We start from the raw sequence: 28,000 nt of genomic DNA on the forward strand, positions 1-28,000 counted from the left end.
AAGACTATGGTTGGTTTTCTAGCTGTTTCTACTTTTGTGGCACCAAATCTTTGATTGCCCTCTTCATCAAAGATATTCTTGGTGTCTCTTTGAGATGCCTGGAAATAGATTTAACTGAATTCAAACACTTTTTTAGATTTTCTATGTAGCTTCTTTAGCCTGGTTAATTTTTTCTTTATGATGCCTCACAAACTCCTTGGTGGAATTCTTCATGGCATCAAATATTTTCTTAACTGAACCAAAAAATAATCTCCTTCAACTTCTTTTTAATCCTGTAGTTTTCTCTGCTTCCTTTCTATTTTCCATCATTTTTTTGTTTTACATTTTGATCTTTTGCCTCACTATACAGACTTTTCCACAAATCGGAATGCTGCTGTTTGAGCTTTAGCTTCTGTTCCAGCTCAGTGAGTCTTTCCTGTAAGATTTCTATTTCCTTTTTCTTTTTTTCAGTCACTACATTGGGAGAGTCTGGGTTGCAGTATGACTCACTAGAGCCCTGCTGCTGGAGCTCCACTTTTAAAGCCATGGTTATTAGTCATTCTCTCTCTAGCTCCTCCCTTAGCATCTTTGCTTCTGCAGAGTCTCCGTTTGATTAAAGAAGCTGTGTCTTCAGCTTTTCTTCTTCCAGATGCTGCTTGAATTTCTGATTTTCTGTAAGTAATTCAGTCCCTGTCCCTTTATCTTCCAATATCCTAATCTGTTCTCTTAGTTTCCTTAACTCTTCCTGTAATGAAGATAAGGCTTTTTCTTCCCTTTCCAGAGATATGTTTAATACTGCTTCTCTGTATCGAGATTCTTTTTCTGAGTGTCAAAGGACATCTCTTCTTCAATAAGGGCCCAACATCTTACAAGACTTCCCTTCAATGACTTATAATCTATAAAATATTCTTGTTCCTGTTGACATAGGGAAAGAGAATCCTTCTTATCATTTGATTCATCTTCACATATCTTTCTGACTGTTGATGCTTCTGAATCTGAATTGTGCCATAGAAATGTCCAAACCCCACGCCAGTTGCAATAACCAAGGCGAGTATAACACACTTATTGAGACCACTGCTGAACTGGCATTCACACAACTCCTTAGAGGGTTCCATTTCTTATTCAGGGAATAGCCATTTCTCAGATTCTGAACTAGAACGTCCTCTTCCTAGCATGGCATCATCTAAAGGCAGGACTAGGCTGATGACTTGTTTCATCACTACTTGATTTATCATCACTAGGCTGGGATGAAAATACAGTTTCTGGCTGACAGAATGTATACTGGCTACTGGAAGAAAAACCCTTGTTTTTTGTTTTGTTCTTTTTTTAAGATCTTATTTATTTATTTATTTATTTATTTGAGAGAGAAAGAGAGAGCAGAGGGAGGGGGGAGAGGGAGAGAATCTCCAGCAGACTTCACACTCAGCAGGGAGTCCCACTTGGGCTTAATCCCAGGACCCTGAGGTCATGACCTGAACCGAAACCAAGAGTTGGTGGCTCAGCTGACTGAGACACCCAGCACCCCTAGCCCATGTTGAAATCTTCTGAACTCTATGCTCCTTCAACAACTATAGCTTCTTGATTTCTAATTTCTTCTAACTTAGGTGCCTTAAGGTTAATAATATCAGAATCATCACTGACATTTCCAAAATAGACACTTCTTCTCTCTCAATTGCTGGTTTCGTTTCCATCAACGCTGGATAAGCAGTTTCTTCTATTTACCCTGTGCCATTTTGGCTACGCTCTCCCTGCTCTGACTGCAATACTTAGAGCCTCTCTTGCTCTAAAGATATATATTCTAGAGTGAGCCCACAACTGTCACTGGCTATACCATGTTCAGAATTCACTATCTCTAGATCAGAACCCTCATGATTGGTGACAGTCCAACCATGAGATGAGTCACTGTCACTGGAATTTTCAGATACTTTTCAGGTCTAAACGGGCCACACCATCTCTACCCGAGTGTTTTGGCTGTCATGGTGGCGGTGGCCACAGCCTGTAAAAAGTACTCTAACCTTTATGTTTCAGATCCTATTCTAAGCCCTAGCTGTTTCTCTTTTGTAGTCTTCAGGGCTTAGAATTTTAATTAGTGAAAGATAGGATTGGTGGCATCAGTTTTTAAGATGACAACACTGAGTTGTTTCCAGGAGAGCAGTAACTCCAGCATTAGAATATCATCCCTCCTGAAATGTCTGAAATTTGAGACTATATTCCAAGAGAGTCCTTCTTAGCATCTGAACCCTCAGAGTCAACAAGTTTCTCATACAGAGTGTTTAGTAAATACATGTTGGTTGAATCGATAGTTAGAGAAGACGGTTGCCTATGAATAATTTGTACTAAAGGGACTTGATGAATAATATTATCTCCTCTATTAGTTGTTGGTGTCTGAGTGTCACCTTGTATGCCTGTGGGGAAAGGCAGAGTGCACTTTTGAAGAAATGAGAGAGTAAACCCATATGTTTTAGAGGTAAATAGTATAACAATGAAGGGACATTTGAGAGAGACACAAAGTATGGTGATAGAGGATGCAAAGCTCTGGCATCGAATTGCATTGACTCCAATACTGAATCTCTTATGTTTGAACCATGTTGTTTCTGGGAAGTTACTTAATATTTGTGTGTCAGTTCCAACTTATGTGAAGTGAGTAAGAAATAAATGTCCTTATAATACTTTTATAATAAAAGTACTTATGTGAAGTAAGTGAAGAAATAAATGTCCCTACCAAGCAAGCTTACTATGAGGAATGAGTGATTCAGTATGAGCAACACACATAGAAACATAGCAAATATGTACAGGACACATACAGAAACTCTAGGTAAGCTCCATGAAGTGAAATGGAGTGTTTGGGGCAGCAGTAAAAGGGATGTGCTTTTTATTAAAGTGATGTGATTTTATTAGAGGAAGGGTTCATGAGACACTGAAGATAAACTTCCCTATTAAAACATTTGCCTAGGGCTAGTCCTGGGCATTAAAACAAACTGACAGTCACACTTTGCTAGTTTAGGAATATTTTTCTTCTTTATCATCTCTTCATACACATTGGCTTTTGATGAATTTTCACCATTTTAAAGTCATAGACTCACGTTACTGACCTCATTAGCAAGGGGCAAAGAAAAGCTGCATAGTCAGTTGATAATAAAAATTACTGCGGCCTCTAATGATCAATTAATTGAAATAATAGCTGCAAAGTGCTTAAAACTAAGTAAGCAAGTACAAAATAATGGCTGTTGCTAAATGGCTGCTTGTATATTATTACATCAAGTCAGAGTAATGCTGCTCCTGGTATCTGTGTGTAGATTGCTATGGCCACTGGACACAGCCATAGTTCGCAGACAGTACAACTCCAAGGGGCATACTATTTATGAAATGACTGTTCACATTATAACTGCCATTAATAAAATGCCATTACTCCTTTTAATGTCCTTCTATTTCTTTTTATTATTGATGTATAAGGGACATACAATAAAATGTAGATATTTCAAGTGTTCATTTTGATAGATTTTGACAGCTGTATACGCCATATAACCACCATCCAAAACAAGATATAGAACTGTTCTGTAATCCCATAAAGTTATTTCTGCTTATTATTAGACAATAAGAACCTACCTTATCACCACCTTGGTAACAAAGTTAACCGCTTTCTGATTTTTATGACCTTAAAATTATTCTGTTTGTTCTTGGGCATCATACACATAGAATCATAGAAATGTATTCCTTGGTGTCTGGTTCCTCTTGTGCAGCATAACATGTGTGAGATTCATCAGAGTTGTGAGTGTATCAGTAGCATGTTCTTTTTTATTGCTCAGTAGTATTCCATTGTACGAGTACAATAGGATTTGTTTATCTATTTCTTCTTCATAGCAATTTGCTTTCTGTCATAGGGTTATTATGGATAAGGTTGCTGTACATATTCTTGTCAAAGATATTATATTGGCATATGTTTTCATTTCTTTTCAGTAAGTATCTGATGCAAGATATATTGTAGGCTTTAATGCAAAAGCTAAAACTATAAATCATCTAAAAGAAGTGATAGAGAATATCTCCAAGCCATTCAGAGAAGCAAAGATTTCTTTGATAGACACATAAAGCACTAACTGGAAAAGAACAGAATTGATAAATTGGACTTTGTCAAAAGAAATATTCTCTGTATCTGAAGATGTCATTAAAAAACAATGAATAGGCAAGCCCAGGAGTAAGAATAAAATATTTGCAATTTGTAAAACCAACAAAGGATTTTTGTCCAGAAAATCTATACAACTAATACAAATCAATAGTAAAAAGACAAAAGGCCGGGAAAAGGGGGCAAAACATTTCATCAATTGACCATACAAATACTCACTAGAGGACTTGTATCACCTAATTTCAGGACTTATTCTACCCTAGAGTATTCTCATAGTGTGATATTGGTAAAAGGATACAAAAAATAAATGTATGAAACAGACCGATAGCCCAGGAAGAAACAGATATATATTTAATTAATTCCCCTTTTCAATTATTCTGCTGACGCTTGCTACCCTATTATCTCTTTAACACTCTAGTGTTCTCATTGTTCTTTCACTTCTATGACTTCCTCTCATAATGTCAGAAAATCACTTCTGAATTTCCATTTGCTTCTGTCTTTTTTTTTTCACTAGAGCATATGATATTAACCACATAGTAAGAAATATTGTTTTCTCAACAAAAGAACATCATATGCCATAATTGACTGGTAACTTACCTAATGTTATTTACCTAATGTTATTTGTAGATCCACAACTTATTTGTTATTACAAATATATTTCTCTTGGTTGGTTAAGGAAATGTGCTAAAGTTGAGACAAACATTGCAAGAATGTAAGGTTAATAAGAGAAAAGTGTCTCATGGCTCTCCTTATGTCACACTATATAGGAGACCCTGATGCCACACCTGTATATAAAAAGCATGCTCTTTATCTCAAACTAGAACCCCTATAGGCCAGTCTATTTTTAATGTGAGATTTATTTAAATAGACTCAGTTTCTGATCTCTTCAGTGATGTGGTGTGGTCAGCTATTAATGGTATTTTTAATTACATGATCTACAATTGAATGTTAAAAATGGAAGTAAGCCATAGTAATCAGCAACAGGGAGAGAATGATAATCCGAGACTATAAAGTTCTTAAATCTAATGCTTCACAGTCTTTTATTTTCAGAAGTATTATAAATTTTGATTTGGGGAAATATTTTCAGTTCTACAGATTACTTCCAATAACATGAATCAAAGAGAAAGCATCACTACTGGGGGTTTTAAAATGATTTTATTTGTTAAAGGAATCCCCAAATGAAAGCTTTTTGTGCATTTCTGAAAATTATAAAATGATAGTTCTATAAGAAGTCTGCTTTTATATTTGAAAATTTATTACAATCATCCAGAAACCTGAAATCAATAAATTAAAAGAAAATTGTACCCAAATAAAAAAAAAGATAAAGGAAAGGACCCAATTTGTTAGTTTTTCAGACAGATAATTATATCCAATAGAATTAATGTTAAAGAGCATATATAGAGGGCAGAGTTGCCTGAGTAGCTCAGTCAGTTAAGCTTCTGCCTCTTGGTTTCCACTCAAGTCATGATCTCAGGGTCATGATCTCAGAGTCCTGAGATTGAACCTCACCTTGATCCCAACTTGAGCCCCCTCATTCAGCTTAGAGTCTCACTGAAATTCTCTCCTCCCTCACTCCACCTTGCCCTTCCCCTCCCCACTGCTTACTTGAGTGCACTCTCTCTCTTACTCTCTAAAATAAATTAATAAATTAATTAATTGAAATAAAAGAAGCAGATATACCAGTTAGGAGGGGTTCTTCTTCTTAAATATTACATTTAAAAATTAGCCAAGAAATAAACACAATGACCGAGGCAAATCACAATATTGGAAGTGATACTGTTCAGGCTTCTGGAATAGGAGGAAATAACAGTCTCCAGCATGCACGAGCCTAGACAATCACATCTGTTTTAGTGTGTGTGTCAGGGCCAGGAGTTGGGGGAGGCCTCCCAACAGTAGCCCACTCCCATTCAAATTGCAGAATGGAGAAAATAGCAAGAGAAAGGATTTCTGGTTTATTTTGACAATTTTCTAGCACAGGAAGGAAAGTACTACTGACACCTGAGGACATAGCATATTCTGATCCGTGTGCTAGGTTTTTTTACACACTACCTTATCTTCAAACACTATGCTAGTTCCAGACATATGCAGGAGGTATTTTTATGGCTTCGTGACTTTTATTTGTTTACTAATTTTTGCTTATTTATTGCAAATGAAGATTTTAAATTTGAGAGAGATTGAGGAATAGCTCTCAAGTCACAGTCAGCACTGATATTCGAGCCCAAATTTGAGCTGGGCTAACTCAAAACACCTATTTTTCCCACTACCACAGCAGTATCATTCTCTGGTTAAGGACACAGACTTGGTGACAGGATCCCTGAGTGAAAATCCTGACCCTGCCATTCATTCATTGTGCCAACTTGACTAAGTCATTTGATCTTCCTAAAAGCTATATTTCTCACATATAACATGGGAATAAAAAAGAACCTGTCTAATAAGATAACCCTGAGGATTAAACATATTAATTTATGTAAAGCCCTGGTAAGAGCTCCCTATACATAATATGAGCTCAATAAATGCTCATTGTTATTAATACACTATGTAAATGTTATTATGGATATTAGTAAGTATGTATTAATTGGCATGTTGTAATAATTTCTGAATATCTTTTAAGTGAATTGAAGTGTAATCTGTAATTCCTTTTGAGAGAGAAACTTTATATACTTATTTACATTATACACCAAGATTTTTTTGGAGAGAAAAACATATATGTGCTCATGGCATAGGGGAAATTATGGTCATAATTGTTTTGACCAGAGAAGCAATGGAGCTGAATCATGCCCATTACCCAATTAGCCATGATCTACAATCATCAAAACTATAGTTGCTGTCTTGACATAATTGTTCTTTTTATTTTGTTTAGGACATAAGGAGTAACTGTAGATAACACTATTTGACAATTAAAATCTAAACGATCACGGTGCTTCAAGATGTCTATCCACTAATTAGAAAAATGATTAACAAGGTATAATTTGCAAGTTTGTCAGTATTAGGATTTAACTAGTATTCCACTATTACATATTAAAGTTTAGAGATTAATTTTCTCTCAAAAATTATTAGTGCTTCATCCCCTATTTCATAGGAATGGATTTTAGAACACAAATCTTAAACAATTATTTTTGATAATGGAGAACCTATCCCCAAATCATGGTTTCAGACTTTTCATTCAGAGCAATGTAAACTCTTAGGGAAACTTATTTTCAACAATGGCAGGACTGCTTCACACGTTTTACTGTATTTCCCTTTTCCATTTCTATATACTGCTCTTTTTTTTTTTTAGATTTTATTTATTTATTCATGAGAGACACACAGAGAGAGAGAGAGAGAGAGAGAGAGAGAGGCAGAGACACAGGCAGATGGGAAGTAGGCTCCCTGCAGGGAGGTCAATGTGGGACTCAATCCCTGCACAAGGGATCACACCCTGAGCTGAAGGCAGATGCTCAACCACTGAGCCATACAGGCTCCCTAAACTGTCCTTCTTTTTCCTTAAGTATTCCAAGCATTAAAATGGCAGGGACATCTTAGCCTTCTCAGATTTTCTTTTATACATTGCAGTTTCTCATGAGGTTCTGAGTACATGCCTGCTAGGCATGTACATGTGATAATCTCAAATTACTATACTTTGGGTTTATCTTTGGCTTCACCATTTTCCCTTTGAAAAAGTCTCACTTTTCTTGATATCCTCTCCGCCTCTAGCTCAATTCTACCTTGAATTTCTCAATTCTTTCTCCTACTAGGCCAAAATATAAACCTATACTTTTATTTTTAAGATTTTATTTATTTATTCATGAGAGACACCAAGAGAGGCAGAGACACAGGCAGAGGAAGAAGCAGGCTCCCTGCAGGGAGCCTGATGTGGGACTGGATCCCAAGTCTCCAGGACCATGCCCAGGGCCGAAGGTGGAGCCAAACCACTGAGCCACCCAGGCATCCCCAAACCTATGATTCTTAATACTGTCCTTAAAAAACTCTTTAAAATAAAACAATACAGGATGCCTGGGTGGCTCAGTCGGTTAAGTGTCTGCCTTCCCCTCAGTCATGATCCCATGGTCCTGGGACTAGCCTCACGCCAGACTCCCTGCTCCACGGGGAGCATGCTTCTCTCTCTGTCTCTCTCTCCCTCTTTTTTGCTCATGAATAAATAAATAATCTTTTAAAAAAATTAAACAATATGTTAAGCATATTCTTTCATTCATCCATTCATTCATATAAAGTGAATATTAACTATTTGCCAGGCTTTATTTCAGATTCTGACAACACTTCAGTAAACAAAACAAACTAGAATTCTCTCCTCGTGTTTTAAGGGAGACATGAACATACATAAACCAACTAAATGAGGAACATAGTAGAGACCACTAGGTAGGTGAAGAATGGCCAGGATGGCTTCTTTGAATGGGTGGTGTTAGAGCAGAAGTCTAAAGATGAAAAGTGCCAATTCTGAGTATATCTGTATTTGGGGCAGAAGGAACATCAAATGAGGAGCCCCATGCTGGGGATAAATGGCATTTTTTGAAAGACAAAAAGAAAATCAAAATGTGGTTAGCAAGTGTGACAGAAAGTACAAGTTCAGAGTTCTTTGTTGCAGAGTTGAGAATCCATTCTAAGTAACATTTAGTACATTATTAAAGGATATAAGGAGGTTAACTAAGAAGGTTGGTTTAAGGTTGCAGATTGGGTCCCCAAACTCTAACTTTCAGTAACAGAACCATGTAGACAATAGGAATACTGAGAGATGCTGCTCTAGCTTCTAACTTGAGAACAAAGGACTGATCATGTGACATTGGGAGGGTGTTCGAAAGATGGCAGTTCATCAAACAGCTGATAAATGCCCACTATCTCACAGAGAAAAGCTTGGAGTTTAAAATGTTAATATGATTTCAAGTGTGTTTTATGCATTTTCATATTCTCCAAATTCTGCATCATGGAAATAAAGAAATTGAAAAATATGAAATATGTCTGAGCTCCCCAACATCACAGAATTAGTGTGAGAGCACAAGAGCTGTGGTGATCAGGAGCACCGATCTGTGCCTTAATTTATAGAGTGCCTCTGAAGGACATTTAATCAGCAGGACCAGCTCTGCCAACATGCATAAGAGCTGCTCGCCCCTATGCGGAATCTTATTAGTATGATCAAATGGAAGTGACACCTATCCCTTGGGAATAAGTACATCACTTGTGTAGGACTCTGAGGTGGAGATAATTGACCACTGAAAATGAGCATGAACTATGAAGAGTTTGGCAGAAAATGCATGATTTTCACAAATGTCATTCAAATCTTACACTCCTAGAGTGACACTACCACACTGCTAACAAAGCCAAAATCATTTTTATAAAGGAACCTGAAAATTGAGACGTTTAAACTCCATCAAATATACTAAAAAAGGTTTTCTCCTTGTACATTTAAAATGCATCATATTTGCCAATTAGCTCATGTTCAGAAACCATCTTTGCTTCTGTGACTAGACAAGGGATACCAGATACTTGTGACCAGATAACACAATGAAGCAAAACTGAATCCTTTAGCACTTCATTTAATGCCTTAGATTTTAAGATAAAACTTTTTTTCAGCTTCATTTTGCATATGATTGGGAAATAGTTAAAGTCCATTCATTCCACACAAATTTCTACCTATTTCAAGCAAAACACTTTACTGTTTAGAGACAGTGGGAAAGATATACTGGCTGTGTATCAAAATGACCTGGGGAAATGTGCTAAAATAAAGACTTGGGGTTCCACTGCAAGATTCTTATTCATTATTATCTCTCAAGGGTTCAGAGAGCCAATACATCTAATGCATTCATCAGGACTTGAATATTATTGCAGTCTGTCCCCAAGCAGATCTCTTAGTAAAATTGCATGATTTTCATCTTATCAAAGAACTACAGGGGAAGAGTTTTTACAGAACTAGGACCCAAACATTTTGAAAAAGCCATTTAAATAGTTACTAAATAAAGGACATGATGAAAACTTAGCTCCCCAGGAAAATCTATTAGAAGGAGTCCCTTTCTTCCCCTAAGGTTTACATTCCTCTGATATCCCAAGCACTTAGGAATATGATTCAAAGAATATTTGGAAGGATTATATAATAATAACAATAATAGTAACAAACAGAACAAAATAGAAGTAAAAGATTATAAATTAAAAAAAACAGTGAGGTAGTATTCAACAAATAAATATATTCAACAAATAATACATTATGTAAATAAAAGCTAGAACAACTTCCAAAACCAGAGAAACAGACTAATCTCTAGGACACATAGTGAAAATATAAACAAAATAAAAACAGATTTGGAAATAAGAATGGGACTGCAACAACATAGAAGATTTTTACGAGACTAATGTTTATAATTACAATTAATAAATATGAAATTATATATATACATATATATTTTAAATGTATCAATTACCCAAGCCAAAGCTGTGGAAAACTAAAGCCTAACAGCTACACAAAAAAAACAGAACAAGTTTGTAATGACTTGCATCCTTAAAAGAATTCTAGGTTATGCTGGTTTTTATACCTAAAGTAATAAAGCTTACTGCTATAGAATCTATTCCTGAGAAGAGAAATTAGCAATGATCTCTTATGTCACAAAGAATCAATAACAATGGTCAATAAAGATTATTAAAAAGATGAATACAGGGCAGCTCCGGTGACTCCGCAGTTTAGCGCCGCCTTCAGCCCAGGCGTGATCCTGGAGACCTGGATCAAGTCCCACATTGGGCTCCCTGCGTGGAGTCTGCTTCTCCCTCTGCCTGTGTCTCTGCCTCTCTCTCTCTCTCTCTCTCTCTCTCTCTCAGGAATAAATAAATAAAATCTTAGGAAAGAATAAAATTGAATTCTTTAAAAAAAAAAAAAAAGATGAATACCAGAGGCACCTGGGTGGCTCAGTAGGTTAAGCATGTGACTCTTGATTTCACCTTAGGTCACCATCTCAGGGTGGTGGGATCAGGTCCTATGTCAGGCTCTGCTTGTACCCTCCCTTTGCTCCTCTCCCCACTTGCTCTTTCTCTCTCCCCCCTAAAATAAATAAAATCCTAGAAAAACAAAAACAAAATAAAACTCACTAAGGAAAAAAAGACAGATTCGCAAATAACATACGATATGCAAAATATCATGTAATTGTAGAGCATTTTACAGATCATAAGAGATTATTATGAACAACCTCATCACAATGAATCGGAAGCTTTAAAAATGAATATGTTTTACTTAAAATGTTAAGACAGCTCAAGAAAATACAGAATATATATAAGATCATTTGAGATTAGATTTTCAGACAAAAAAATGATTGGATCCCCCAAATAGAGCTCAAGTAAGATTGAACTCTACTGCTCTCTAATGTAAAAGTTCAAGCAGTTCAGGGCTGTGGAGTAGCCATGTTCCAGATCACTTCTCTATCATTTCTAATATTTAGTCCGCATCTCTGTGATCTAATATCATGTCTGGATGTCTGGCCATGTCTGGCCATCACAGCAAAACAAAGACAGTTTTATAAAGAAAATTACATGCCAATCTTATTTACGAAATTAAATATATATATCCTAAATTAAACTATTAAAAACTTGAAAAGGGAAATATCTATACATATAGAGAATATCCACACTTGATATATAGCAAAAGTGGCACTTTATCAGTGGATAAGGAGGTATTATGCAATAAATGGTCAAGGCCAAATGGTTATCTGTTTTTAAAACAGGTGAAACCAGATCATTTTTACATTACCTTATATGAAAATAGTAATTTCCATGTAGATTAAAGTTTGTAAAGCTAAACTTTAAAATGCTTCGAATAGGGAGGCCTGGGGGGCTCAGTGGTTGAACGTCTGCCTTTGATTCAGGGTGTGATCCCGGAGCCCTGGAATTTAGTCCCGCGTTGGGCTCCCTGCATGGACCCTGCTTCTCCCTCTGCCTGTGTCTCTGGCTCTCTCTCTCTGTGTCTCTCATGAATAAATAAATAAAAATATTTTTAAAAAAATACTTGGAATAAAAAATATGTCTATGTGAATTTAGGACAGAGAATTATTTCCTTATTAAAACATATAATCTACAAATTATAAACTACATTATTTTGCAATAAAAATATCTGTATTACAGAAGATATCTAAAACAAAAAGTATAATGTTAAGCCACAGATTTGGAGGAGATATTTGCAAAAAAAAAAAAAAAACTAACAAAAGAATAATATCCAGAATATAAGGAATTCCTTCAAATCAATCTGAAAGAAAGAACAATTGAAAAAGAAAAGGCAAAACACTTGAGTATATATTTTATAGAAAAACTAAGCCAATAAATATAAAATATTAGCCATTGCATTGGAAAAATACAAATGAAAACAAAAGTGTGATTGAGAAAAGCCTTTCAAAGTTTTAATTCTGATACCAAGTACTAGTGGGAACACACATTGCATATGAAAATATAAAGCAGTATAAGATTTCAAAGAGAAGTTGTCACAACCTAGTAACACTGAAGATTCACCTACTTTACAACCTAGCAATTCTACTTCAATGTGTACACCCTAGAGAAAAAAATCCTGTTCGTGTTGTCTGTAAGACAGGTACAAAAAAGTTTATTGAAGCTTTGTTTGTAAAAGTAAGAAATTTAAACACCAATATTGATAGGAAAATCTCTTCTTAAGTATTCAACATGGAATAATGTATAACCATTAAAATGAACACCAACATTACTCAACATAAAAATTTTTATAAATTGTAGTAGACCTAAAGAGGTATGTCTTAAGAATTAGTCTGACTCAGTCTTTACCATATCCCTCAAGGACTTTAGGTTGATTAGTATCAATCTGTTCAGGCTGCTGTAACAAAATGCCACAATCTGAATAGCTTATACACAACAGCCATTTAATTCTCACACATTTAACTCTGGAGTTTAAGAAGTCTAAGTTAATGGAAACCACAGGTTTGGTGTCTGATGAAGACTCACTTCCTGGATGATCATCTTACCACTGTAGCCCCACATGGGAAAAGGGGCTAAGGAGTTCTGTAGGTCCTCTAATATAAATGGTGCTATCCACTATTGTGACTTATCCAGCTCTCAAAGGCCCCGCTTCCTAATGTCATTACATTGAACCGTACATTTCAATATATGAATTTGGGGAAAACACTCTAAGTCATTCAGCATAGAGGAAGACATAAATAATTTAAAGTCCAGATATAGCTGGTGCAGCTCTCCCGGCAAAGTCAAAAATTGTTATCCATCTTTAATCCTATCTAAAACCTAAAAGAAGAGCAATAAATCTATAAACAATTTTAAAGAAGTGTAATAAAAATCAATGTGAATACAGGAATAACTTTTAAGGTTGACCTATGAATAAAAGATAAATATACATATATGTATATATATGCACACATATACATACAATTATATATATATAACTGAACATAAAGTTATATATATAACTGAATATAGTTTTAGATAGATAGATGATAGATAGGTGATAGATAGATAGATGATAGATAGATGATAGATAACTGAATATAAAGGGAAAGTAGTCTCTAATATATAATACAATGTTTATTATGACTGAAGAAATACATAACTGAAGAAATATAGAACACTAGCATATTCATGTTACTGACCCCAATGAAACACAATTTGAGTTGAGTACAAATTTATTCAATGAAGGAAGCAGAAAAAAACAAAAAGAATGCTGATGTGCAATAGAAATTAATAGTATAGAAAATACAAGAAATATATAGAAAATTGATAAACTTTGAGAAATCTGAAATCCAAATTTGTTAGCTTATAACTAGAAAATAACTTTAATAGTTTACCCATTTGAAATATATTAACCGGGGGATCCCTGGGTGGCGCAGCGGTTTAGCGCCTGCCTTTGGCCCAGGGCACGATCCCAGAGACCCCGGATCGAGTCCCACGTTGGGCTCCCGGTGCATGGAGCCTGCTTCTCCCTCTGCCTGTGTCTCTGCCTCTCTCTCTCTCTCTCTCTGTGACTATAATAAATAAATAAATAAATAAATAAATAAATAAGAAATATATTAACCTGCTGGACTGACACAGACAGTAATATGAATGGTAGAAAGATACCAATATATATAGTTCAATGCAAATTTATAAAGAGTTTTATATAAAGCAAGAGAAAACACAGAAAGAGGAATGGCTTCCCACGTTTCCACAAATTTCTTTTTTTTTAATATTTTATTTATTTATTTATTCATGAGAGACACAGAGAGAGAGAGGCAGAGACACAGGCAGAGGGAGAAGCAGGCTCCATGCAGGGAGCCTGACGTGGGACTCCATCCTGGGTCCCCAGGATGAAGGCAGCGCTAAACCACTGAGCCACCCGGGCTGCCCTCCACAAATTTCTAACAACCTACATATCTCTTAGTGATTTGGATCCTACCAAGCAAATAATCAGTAAAAAGTAACCATGCACATTTCTGGTGTTTACTGTGATACTGCATGAAGGGACTGTCAGCACCCAAGGGGAATCACTTATCAGGTCCAAACTTCAGAGTTGTCTAATTTTAACTGCATTTGAGTGCTTTATCATTTAATACCTCCCTTTCTCTTTTTTTTAAATTCCTTATCAACTTAGCAGTTAAAATATTTTATTCAATCTCTCAGGATCACAATTTGATAACTCAGTTAAAGGAAGCTATTTGATATGCTTAGTTAAAGGAAGATGTTTCATCAATGAAAACAAATGAAAGCATTTGACTTCCCTAATTTTTCTTAGTTTTTGCTACCTATGATACAGAATGCTATATAAATCTGTTACTATACAAAGTAATGTGTGTCTAATTCATGACACTTCCACCAAATTTAAAATTTCTTATTTTCTTTTTTAGTTTTAGGCCCCTCATGGCATTTTTAAAATGTCTCCAAAGTATTTAGGTTTAGTATAATTTTGTTAGTACTATTTAGCTCCTAACTGGTTGCTTATAGAAGAAATTCCCAGTTGCAAGTAACGGTCAGAATTTTGCTAAATAGGAGAGTCCATTCTAGTTACATGAAGGAAATAGTAAATAGTTATAGATTCTTTAGAAGGACTCCAGATACTGACTCTAAAATGAGTTATCAGGGATACCCTGCAATGTCAAACTCTCCTGCCAAGAAAGCAGCTACTTGTGACAGCTATTGAATTAAGAAGCTATTGGCTTCAGATCTACACGCTCCTGCCCTGATCCAAAGGCCACTGGATTAGGAAGATGCTGCTAAATTTGGAAGTTGGCTGTATACCTGCCGCCTCCTGGAGGATGATATTTCCACTGTGTTTCACAGCAGCAAAATAGATCTCCAAATTCTATGTCTTTCCTCATATGACTCAGTTCCAAATCCAAGTCTATTGAGCATACATCAGAGTAGTAGAATCAGTCTCAGAAAGAACTCTAGCTACAAGAGGGCCTCAGAAATGTAGTTTTAAGCTTCCTAGTATCTGGGAGCACCTGGGTGGCTCAGCCGTTGAGCGTTGGCCTTCATTTAGGGCATGACCCTGGGGTCACAGGATCGAGTCCCATGTTGGGCTCCCCACATGGAGCCTGCTTCTCCCTCTGCCTGTGTCTCTGCCTCTCTCTCTGTGTCTCTCATGAATAAATAAACAAAATCTGAAGAAAAAAAAAAAGCTTCCTAGTATCTGTAGGAAAGGAGTCTGGAAGATAGAAGGGGTTTGGAATGCATATTGGAAAACCAAACCAACAACGATGGACTCACAAGCAAAGAATGGCAAAATCTCACACGGAGTCACAAATAATTACACAGTAAAAAGAAAAATGGGAATACTGGCAAATATATTTATTTATAAATAAGAATACTATGATTTTTAATCTTGTACAATAAGTAAATTGCTATTGAATAACACTTTTTTAAAAAGCTTTTGGGAATCCCTGGGTGGCTCAGCGGTTGAGCGTCTGCCTTCCGCTAAGGGCATGATCTTGGGGGTACCGTGATCGAGTATGCATGGAAGCTCCCTGCATGGAGCCTGCTTCTCCCTCTGCCTATGTCTCTGCCTCTCTCTGTGTGTCTCTAATGAATAAATACAAAAAATCTTAAAAAAAAAACCTTTTGCATAAAATATGTATTTATTATTTTAATAATTAAAGTATTAAAAGTCCATTAAGGCTGTTGAAAATTAACAAAATATAACCAAATTATGCGCAATAATAATCAGAGTAAGGGTAAAAGGTTTTATATATACATATAAATATATATGTAAATATAATGTTACATATACATATATAGCATATGACATATATCTGCATTTTTTCCTTACTTATCATTAAAGATCGTTGAGATTGTTAAGCATTCTAGAAAAAATGAAAACAATTTATTGTGAGATTTTAGCATATGCTGTAGTAAAATACATGTCAACAAAAACAAGATGGTGGTTGAATGGTAAATATAATAAGGTTTTTACATTGTACTCTAGAGAAACCAACAAAAACTAACACAAAGTGTCATAGTCAAAAACTCTAATGCAGAAGATAAAATAGAATATTTTTAATTTCTAAAAATTTACTGAAATAAAGCAGAAATTGAGAAACATAAGAAAAATAACAAGTATAAAATACTTGTCATGATGGAATATTTAAACTCAACCATGTCAAAAACTACATTAAAAATAAATGGACTGACACCCCATTTAAAAGCAAAAGATTGTCAAATTGGATTATAGAAAAAGCAAGATTCCAGTATATGCAATTTGCAAGAATCCTATTTTTTTTTTTAATTAAAAAGATATGTATAGGGGTACAGATTCAACCAGTTAGGTGTGTCTGTCTTTAGCTCTGGTCATGATCTTGGGATTGAGCACATACACACTGAAAATAAAGTATGGGAAAAGACAAACAAATGCAAATTCTTAGTTTAAGAAAATGAATGTTGTATTAATAAAACTCAAAATAGACTCCAAGACAAAGAAATAAAGGGAGGCAAGTCATAATGATAAAAAAGAATTCATTAAGAATACATAACAAAATTAAATATGTGCATGCCAACCAAAAGAGCTTCAAGTTACACGAAGCAAAAATTGAGAAGACTTTAGGGATAAATTCAAAAGAACCCACAATGATAATAGGATATTATCTCCCTCAGAAATTTCTCCCTCAGAAATTAGTAGAAAAATCAGAAAAAAAAAATTCAGTAAAGTTAAAAAAAAAATGAATAGTATTATCCAAGTTGACCTAACTTACATCTATGGAATATTACAACTGAAAATCTGAGAAATTAATTTTATTCAAGTTTACATACAATATTTACCAATATAAATCAGGTATTATAGCATAAAATAGATCTCAATAAAATTAAAATGCACTGAACTCACACAGATAATGTTTTCTGCCCATAAGAGAATTAAATCAGAAATCTATAGCAATAAGATATCTAAAAGAAATTCCCACAAAATTGGAAATTAATAACACACTTTAAATACAAAGGTTAAAAAAAGAAAAAAATTGCAAGTAAAATTTGAAAATATTTTGAACTAGATGATAATGAAGGAACAGCATAATATTGTAGAATATAAGCTAATGCTATTTTTACAGTTTTATATTGTCCATATTAGAAAATGTATTTTAAAATAGTTAAATCAGTGACTTAAGGTTCTGTCTTAAGAAGATAAAGCAGAATAAATAAGATCATAAAAATAAATGTGAAATGAATGAAATAGAAAATAGACAAAAATAGAGAAAACTAACAAAGACAAAATCTGGTTCTTTGAAAAGATAAAAAAAATACTGATAAGCTCTTAGCATGACAAGTCAATAGTAAGAGTGAGACAGACATTAAAAAGTTAATAAAGAGATATTTTGAACAATATGGTAATATAATACAATTTTATGGTAATAAAATTAGCAACTTAAATAAAATGGACAATTTTCTTGAAAAACATCGCTTTAAAAAACTGCCCAAAATTTTAAAAATTGAAATAAATCCACATTTATTATAATTTGTCAATATAAACTGTAATGCTTTCCAACAAAGAGCAATACAGACACTAATGACTATATCAGTGAATTATACAAATACGTAAGGAGAAATAGTGTCCATTCTCTTTAAATAGATGAAGAGAGAAGTACTTTTATTAGCACTCATTATTCCAATCCTAAAATCAAAGAAAAGCATTGTTTAAAAACAAACAACCAATCAACTAAATAACTCATGAACATAAATGGAAAAACTAATGAGTAAAATAAAGCAAAATAATGAAAAGCAAAACTTTGTTGGGGGGTAAAACTCTTAGAGTTTGCAAACAATAAATAGGGTACAAATCTACAAATCTACAAATTATTAGAACTAATTGAAAATAGTATGACCAAAGAAAAAATATCATTACATAAAACCATTTGAGTTTCTCTTTAGTTTAACCCACAACTGAAAAATAAAATTCAAGGGACATCTGGGTGGTTCAGTTGGTTAAGTGTCTGATTCTTGATTTTGGCTCAGGTCATGATCTCAGGGTCATGAAATTGAAACCCACATCAGGCTCCGTGCTGTAGTGGAGCCTTCTTGGGATTCTCTCCCTCTATCTCTGCCCCTCCCCCTTCTCTCTCTCTCTAAAAAAAATAAAATAAAATGAACAAAATGAAATTCAAAACACAGTTTTTTCAGGGTTCTTCAGAGAAACAGAACCAACCATATATATATACACACATAACAAATACACACACAAATATATATATACATGCATGTATATGTGTGTATATATATCTGTGTATGTATGTGTGTGTCTGAGGGAGAGATTTTGAGGAACTGACTCACATAATGTGAGGGCTGTTAAGTCTAGAATCCATGGGGCAAGCCAGCAGTCTAGAAAGTCAAGCAGATTTCTATGCTGCAATATCAAGGCAAATTCCTTCTTCTTTGGAAAATCTCAGACTTTGTCTTTTAGACTCTCAAAAAAAATTGGATAAGGCCCGATGAGAGTACTCTGCCTTACTTTCAAAGTTAACTGATTTTATTTTTTTTAAGATTTTATTTATTTATTCATGAAAGACACAGAGAGACAGAGAGAGAGAGAGGCAGAGACACAGGCAGAGGGAGAAGCAGGCTCTGTGCAGGTATCCTGAGTGGGACTCGATCCCAGGATTCCAGGATCACGCCCTGGGTGGAAGGCGGCACTAAACCACTGAGCCACCCAGGGATCCCTCGAAGGTAACTGGTTTTAAATGCCAATCACATCCACAAATACTTTCTCAACAATATATCGACCAGTGTTTGACCAAATAACTGGGCAGTATAGCCTAGCCAAGTTGACATGTAGAATTAACTATTGCTGTTGTCAAATCTTCCCCAAATGATCTACAGATTAGTACCAATCTCAACAAAAACTCTAACAAGTATTTTTTTTTGTCAGAATTGATGTGCCTATTCTAAAACTTTTATTATTATTATTATTTTTATGGAAAGAAAAGGGCATTGAACACCCAAAACAATTTGAATAGCTGAAACAAGTTTGACAAGAAAAACAAAGATCAAATTTAAATAATTTGCAATACCTGATTTTAAGACTTATTACAACCCAAATAATAAAGACAGAGGGTTTTATTAGTAAAAAGACAGATAAGTAGAATTGTAAAGGAATAAGGAGTCCAGAAATATACCCCGGACAATTGATTTAAGTCCATTCATCAGGTAAAGGAATCTTTTCCATGGATGTTCTTAGAACAACTGGATATTGGTGGGGGCAGGGAGGATGAACTTTCATTCTCACCTTATTCCATACACAAAAATTAAACCAAAATAGATCTTGGACCTAAGCATAAAACTGTAAAGATCCTAGAAGAAAACAGATCATTTTCACAACCTAAAAGAAAATAGAGTCCTGAGACTGACAACAACAAAACACAAATTCCAGGAGAAAAAAAACTGATAGATAACAAATTTTGAAATGTAAAAATTTCTGCCCTGCTCATGAAATGACACCAGTAAGAAAATAATATGCAAACCACAACCTGGTAAAAGTATTTATAGTACATATGTCTAACAAAGCACTTGTTTCAAAAACATATAAAAAGCACAAATTAATAATTTAAAAATGACAGCTTGACAAAAAGTAATCAAAATACTTGAATAAACACTTTTTAAGAGAAGATCTATGAATGGATAATAAATATATGAAAAACTATGAATGGATAATAAATATATGAAAAGGTTTTTAATGTCATTAGTTCCTAGAAAAATATAAATTGTAACCACAATCAGATACAACTACAGACCACGTAGAAAAACAAGAATCCAAAAGACTGACAAAACCAACAATTGATCAGAATGTACCGCAACTGGTACTTTCATATATTATTGTTGGGAGTATAAAATGGTTCAATGTTTTTAGACAACGGTATGATATATATCTATAAAGTTAACCTTGTATCTGCTCTGTGAGCCAGACATCCAAGGGAAGGGTTATATATGTACAACAGGATATTATTGGTAATAAAAAGAATGATAAGCACAATGACTTACTACACACAAAAAAGCAGACACAAAATAATACTTGCAATATGATTTTATTTACATAAAACTTATAAAACAAATTATTCTAAAGGGACAGAAATTGGATAATAGTTGAAGGAGCATTGTGGAATAATTAGTAAGGGACATCAAGGAACATTCTGAAAAGGAAAGAAAGAAGTTCTTAATCTCGCTATAAGTGGTAGGTATAGGGTATATGCTATTGTCAAACTCCCGTACTGATCAGTTAAGATTTGTGCGTTGTTTTGTTAGATACATCTCAACAAAAATAATCAGAGAATTTTAAATATTTCATGTGATGTTTAAATGGCACAATTTATATAGCTCACAATATGTTCAAAATCTTCGTGGATGGCATTAAACCAACTAACAAAACAAACCTGCACTTTTGGGTTATTGCAATTTTACTTGTACTTTTATCATACATTGCAGTTAGAAATGCCCCCCGGAAATTTACAAAGGACTTCTATCCAAAAGACATGAAAGTTAAAAAAAAAAAAAAATGAGAGTCCTGAATGAGACAGAGAGTACCAAGAAGGGGAATGTTGTATATTACGATTATAGCAATAACTGATGATGTCTTTCAGATATAAAAAAAGAAAACATGCCTCTCATGAGAAATATTTGCCATTAAAATAATTGTATTTCTCATACATAAGCTTATCTTGAAACGAGAAGCACACAACTCACTTGGCTATGAGAATTAGCATTCCAAGGTGTATCAGCCAACATCATTTTTTGGGTTGGTTTATTCCAAGCCTTTGAGATTAGAAGTTTGCAAAGAAAATGCTGACACAGTCTTGGTTCTGGCAGTCAGATTGCTTGCATTATAATTAGATAAGAATTTAATGATATTAACTGAAGCTGAGCAGAAAAGCTGCACAGATAAATTAGACAAATAGGATTTATGAGACTTCATTTCTGATGCAAAAACTACATTATCATTCAGTTAATATGCCCAGTCCTTTAAAATCAGCATAACAGCATAGATTTCATATCCATCTGGGGCAAAAATTTGAAAATGAACCCTTAAAATTCTAGCAATAATCATTGCTTGGCAACAGGATACAGATTTAAAGTGAGTTTGCTTTTGTTTCTGTCTTCATGTAAACCACCTTGGGACCACACTGAGGATCAGGAAGCTTGTCAACCAAAAGACCAATAAGTCCCTCTCCAGTGGGATAAATATAGAACGAGACTGACAAACCTCATCTGCAAGAAAATTAGTGCAGCCGTAGGTAGCAGTAGGAAATAAAGTATTAATTGCCAAATATGCAGAAAACTAATAGAAACTGAAGTGGGAGTAGTTTTATGGATTCAAAATAAGTTCACTGACATGATAAGAGTGCCTATCAGATGAAGAGGGAATTATTCCAGGTTATTTTTTTTTACCTTTTAATCAAAATAAATATCTCTTAGAAAATATGACTGATTAATTACAAAAAGTAGATAGATCTTGTTGGCATTAATGAAAGGGAAATTCCCTCTTATTTGAAAAAAAAATGTATGCAGAGCCTCTTAGAATAATACTGGCAAGCATGAATATCTCATAAAGCTTAAGAAAATAACAAAAAAATATATTACATCAAGTAGATAGAGGGAACGGGTTTAACGTAATTGTAAGTGATCTTTTTGTTTGTTTGGACTTTAAACTTCCTTAGCAATCCCGTTAGTAGTAGTATATCATCCACCTTGGTAGAGAGAGAAGGAATGTTCTGGTTAATTTGCCTCCAGGAAAGACTTTCTTTTAAACAACTTTATTTTTCAAACACAAAGGCACTTGAAAAATAGAAAAATAGTTTAATTGTGTAGGAATGAATGGCCTCCTTTGCGGTATTATCAGCACTTTATCTTCCTCTAAATTGCATTTGAGATTTTTAAAGGGGGAAGAGGTAGCTGAAAGTTAGGTATATTTATTTTTAGTAGATTCTTCTTTGTTGTTCTATGATACAAATATGTTCAAAATTCAGCTAATGGAAACTAGAGTTTCCGACTTACTGTGGCTCTACTTATAATTTTTTGACTTTACGAGGGTGCAAAAAGCAAGATGCCTTCAGTAGAAACTGTGCTTCGAATTTTGAATTTTGATATTTTCCAGGCTTGTGATATGCAGTACAATACTGTCTTATGATGCTGGGCAATGGCAGCTCCCAGTCAATCACGTGATCATACACTTACAACCATTCTGCACCCACACAACCATTGTTTCTCACCTTCGGTACAGTATTTAATCAATTACATAAGATATTCAACACTTTAACCCTATTTAGTAGGGTTTGTGATAGATGACTTTGCCCAACTAAAACTTAACTGGGGCTAATGTAAGTGTTCTGAGCGTATTTAAGGTAGGTTAGGCTAAGCCATGATGTTTGGCAGATTAGGCATATTAAATGTACTTTTGACTTATGATATTTCAATTTATAATGGGTTTATCAAGACTTTAGTCCACTGTAAACCAAGGAACATGGTTAAATAGTATCTCTAATATACCAATATAAAATCCATGTGTATAGCAAAGATTTTTCATAAAAATAAACAAGTGCCCTACAATGATATCTAATTTTTTTGTTCTAACATTATCTATGCTTCTGAAAAATCCAAAAATTTTGGCTCTAACCTATTTGCAAGTTGGCAATATTATTGCCTGCAAAGTGGAAGTTTAACAGCAACAAAAAGAAACTGCATTTTTTCTATGAAAATTACTTTATCAATATACTAATTGGTTATTTTTACAAGAATCTTGCCCATGGCAAATATTTATTGTTCTTCAAATTTTACTATAACAAATGTTTATTGTTTGTTATAGTAAAGCCATGCAGGAGCCATGCAGGAGCTCACAGTTTAGTTATAGAGTCATAAGACAAGATGTAAACTATGAACACTAGAGCAACATGGAAAAAATGATGAAGTCAAAATATGGGAACAGAGGAAAGAGTTCTGGCATGCTAGATGATGCAGGCAGTACCAATGCTATTTTTTGTCCCCCCCCCCTCCCCTGGAAAAGAGTTTGCTGAGGAGATGGGAGAGAGAAGGGTGGAGAAGAGGGATAATCCAAGCAGAACAGCATGTGATAAACAAGATAATCAAGAAAGAGACTGACACAAGGCACATATTGGTGACTAATGACTCAAGCAGGGTTGAGTAACAGGATGGGTACCAGTATGGTGGTGAATGTGTCTGCCATGGTGGAGAGGAATAAAAGGGGTGCATGTGCTATATTTAAGACACTGAGGCTTTTTTTTTTCAGTTTTTCAGTTTTTATTGTTTTGCTTCCATCTAAATTGATGTTATAGGATCTAAAAATGCATATGGAAGAAGAATGATTAAAACATTGTAAACCTAAATTATACGTCATTATGCGTGTCTTGAGACTGGTAAACGTTTAATGTTAATGAAAATTGAGGGTCGCGTGGTCCATTAACACAAAGCTTCTGAGATCTTTAAAATAAATAATTATTTCCCCAAACTGTTGCTAAAGGTATCTTGTATCTGGGTTACATCATGATGGTTTAAAAAAAAGTTTCTCTAGTAATCTCAAAAATTGTGTGTTCATATTTGCTCCAAGACCACCCTCTCGGAGTCTCAGCCCTGTTTGCTCTTGCAGCAGGATTTCAGGGATGTCTGCGGAGCTCCTGCCCCTCCTCCTGCCTCCCTCCCTCTTCCTCCCCTCAACCAAAGACACTGAGTTTTATCTAGAAACACATAGGATGGATCACTGATCATAGGAGAATGGTGTAGTGGAATCTTTAAGAAGGGGAGTTCTAAGAAGTGGTAGGGTGGTTAACAGACTCAAATCTTACAGAGATTGAGGTCAAGTAAAAATTAGGACCAAGAAAAGTTTCTTTTTGTTGTTTTGTTTTGTTTTGCTTTGTGTTTTTCATGTGCAATTAGATAACTGGTAGTCTTACTTTTTTTTTTTTTTTTTTTTTTTTTTAAGTACGGAGTGAACTACAAGGTGGTGGTAGAGATGTCAGAGAAACAAAAGGGAAGTAATGAATCATAAAACTCTCAGTCACATCCCTAACACATGCATGTGTGTGTGCATGCACACATGCATGATGAGCTTATAAGAAACTTTCTTGAGGAGCCAGAAGGTGGAGATATTCCTCTTGTGTATGGGGCAAAGATGGGGTGCTGGAAGCAGAAAAAAGGGCAAGCACTGTGGAATAGGAATAGATAGGGAAGGATTTGTAGCATTCCACATTGTTCCACTCAGATCACTGTCTGTGTGAACCAGTGGGCTTAGACTGAACCATATCTGAGCTTTCCTCTGGTTCTTCTCCTTCCCCTGTGGATTAGATCATTTCAAAGAGGCAAAAACAGAAGGAAGGGTGAAATCATCTAGTTTGCATATCTCTGTGTGTATACTGGTTATGGAGCAAGAAAGAAGACAAATAGGAAATACATGGCAAAATTGTTAACAACAGAAGCCCTATGCTCAGAGGGGTACCCTATCTCTACACCTCAAACACCAGGGCTCACACTTTTAAAGTTTACCACTTCCATAGTGCAACTATGGAAGTTGTTAGCCTCAAGGGTATTAGGTTTCCTTGCACCTCTTCACAGGCTTTCCTAGACCATCCAAATAATCTAAATTACTTGGCTCCCTCAGTCTTTTTTGAACCACTTTGCATTATTTTCCTTCTTAGTTTCTTGACTAACTGAAAATAACCCATTAATCAATTTTCTTGTCTGTTGACTATGTGTTGTCTCTCCCACACTTCATTGCCATTTAACAGCTGGACCTTCTATGTATTGTTTAATAGTTCAACCCAAGCACAAGAAGAACTCATCAGTTATTTCACATGAATGTATAAATTATTGGAACTCAGAGTTTTTGGAAAATGTTGGGGAATGACCAGAATGGCAACAGATGACAACAAAGGGAGGAAAGACTGGAAGGTGATGTAGCTGGTTATCTTTAACCAAAAGGGCAGATAATCTTATGAGGCCTACAAAATCAATGTTTTAGACCTGACTATCTTCATTCCATTAAAATTATCCATAGCAGATTCCAGCCCCTAGATGCATGAGAAGTAGCCATAAGACAAATAGGTAGAAGACATTTTTTGAAGGGGTAAAGAGTATAGGGATGTTTCTTAGAAATGTAAGCTAATGAGAAGTATTGACAAGGAGTGAGGAGTTAGTGCTGGGAGGATGAGGGTAAGAAAGCTTAAAAATATAATTGGGGGCCCTGTAGAGGTATGGAGAAGCTTGCAATTTGGGTATAGCTTAAGGATGACAAGAATCATTCAATCAATATAAAAACTTTTCTTGAGTACCTAGAAACAAAAGATTCAGTTATAAGCAAAAGTTAATATATTTTCAACTTTCATGGGCTTAACAATCCAATGGGATGAGGAAATTACTCCAGTGTCATATTAATCAATGTGTAGGTACAAGCTGAGATTAACTGCCACACAAAATGAAGAGTAAAAAAACACAAAAGCACAAAAAAATATGAATCTACGAAAGCACAGTGAAGAAGATATTTTGACGTCAGAGCTAAAGGGCAAGTAGGAGTTACCTATGGGGGTGCGAGGGGGGAAAAGGCAATAGAGAAACAACGTGGAAATGCTGCACATGTGACTGAAGTCTGAGTTAGGGAGAGTACAGAGGAAGAAAAGTATAGAGAGTGCAGAACACAGCTTTGAGAAATTTCATGACCTGAGTACGAGAAGAGCATTCACCATCAAAGGAGACAAAACAGCCAGTTAGACAGAAGAAAATCAGGGGATATAGCTTTGGGAAAAGGGAAGAGAGTTTCAATAAGGAATGAGCTACCAACAAGGTCCCACACCACTGAGAGGTCAAATAAAATGAGTTCTGGAAAAATTTCCAGTGCATTTAACCACTTAGAAGGGACTAGTGCTATTAAAAGTCATAATGAAGTGGACTGAGGAGGAAGTGGGAAATAGAAAAAACAAAAACTACACACCAAATTGGGGTATTGGGGATATTAGGAGAGAACTAAGAAGTAGCTGAAATGAAAGGATTTTGAAGATATGAGAAAATCATGTTTAAATATCTCAGAAAAAATCCAAATAAGAGGTAGAAAAGGAAAACTTAGGGAGAGGAGAGGTCATTAGTGAGAGGTAGGAAGGGATATTATGAAGCACAGGTTAGTGGCGGTGGTAGGGGGTGCTACATGTGGAAGGGATGCTTTACCACATACACACATAGAAGTTGTTAGGGTTCATGTTAAGGTTTTCTAACAGGGAGTACAGGAAAATTTATGTTGAATAAAAGCCCAAGTCAACTGCTAGGAATGAATGAAGGGGTGGTGTATGCAGCTATAGGAACCTGACCGTAGTCTAGTGTGCTCTAGGCTGCTCCTTCTGAAACATGGGAAAGACCCTGCTTAATACCATTTGCTGCTGTGCTAAGCAGTATCAGGGAGGGTCTTTCCTATGTGTCAAAAAGCAAGCAGGCTATGGGAGGACTAAACTCAACATTTAGCCTGAATTTCACATACACATACTTATAAGAAACAATATCCTGAGAAAAAATAACTCCTTACAAGTATGGCCTCTATAATCCAGATTAAGAAAAAATTCCAATCCCTTAGGTCTATATTTATCCTAAAATACTTCCTGCAACACAAAATCTCAACCTTAAGCAGCTATATAATAAAATAAGTCTAACAATATTTTCCAGACACCTGTAGGCAATCTATTATGTTGTACAAAATACATTAATTTAGAAGAGAATTTTATAATAGTTGAGTTTTCAAAATTTGAAGTGATTCAGGCATTTGAGATAATTCTATTTCCATTTGTTTTACTTAACGCATTGGTCATTTTTTCATTGCATTAATACAATGCCAGCCCCATTTGTAGCTACGTGCATTTGATGATAAGGCACAACTGGGCATATTTTAAAAATAGGCAGTAAATATCTCTCTAACAAAATATTATTGACTCTTATCCCTGGTTCAGATATGTTATCTCCGGAATAAAACAAAGACTCTCTCTCTCTCTTTTTAGAAATGTAATAAAATGTTTTAAAAGACTTTAAAAACAATGTGGAGATAGAAAAATTCAAGGACAGATTTCACAGATTTGGGAAAAAAGTAAATGTTAATGGATGACCGACAGAAGGAAAATATCAAAACTTGTGTTTGCTTCAGTTCTTTTAAGCGAATGTTAAACATTTTTCAAATCAGAAAGGTGAAGTAAACAACATATGGAGGGATGTGAGGCCCGGGAAAGACAATGGGATAGTAAGTGAACACCTGGCTAGCCCAAATGAATTAAAATCTAATCCCAGATGGAAAACACCTGAAGGTAGAAAGGGACAATATTTTTGTTATTATTTTTATCCTCACAGCTACTCTCTAAGAAAGATAAAGTAGGAACAGTTTCCCCTTTTCCATTTCTTACTTGTCAGTCTCCACCTGTCCCTGATTGCACGTTCCCAGAACCACAGGCTCTCAGCGCTGGCAAGGGTCTTGCAGATCATTTT

The 28,000-nt window shown here is 35.0% G+C and overlaps 1 pseudogene; it reads right to left on the minus strand.

The window, feature by feature from the left end:
• Positions 1–295: 295 nt before the first annotated feature.
• On the minus strand, positions 296–27,997 carry LOC112654512 (cell cycle progression protein 1-like; annotated as a pseudogene).
• Positions 27,998–28,000: the final 3 nt, after the last annotated feature.

The sequence above is a fragment of the Canis lupus genome, chromosome 15 (assembly GCF_003254725.2).
Source record: "Canis lupus dingo isolate Sandy chromosome 15, ASM325472v2, whole genome shotgun sequence".
Taxonomy (NCBI): domain Eukaryota; kingdom Metazoa; phylum Chordata; class Mammalia; order Carnivora; family Canidae; genus Canis; species Canis lupus.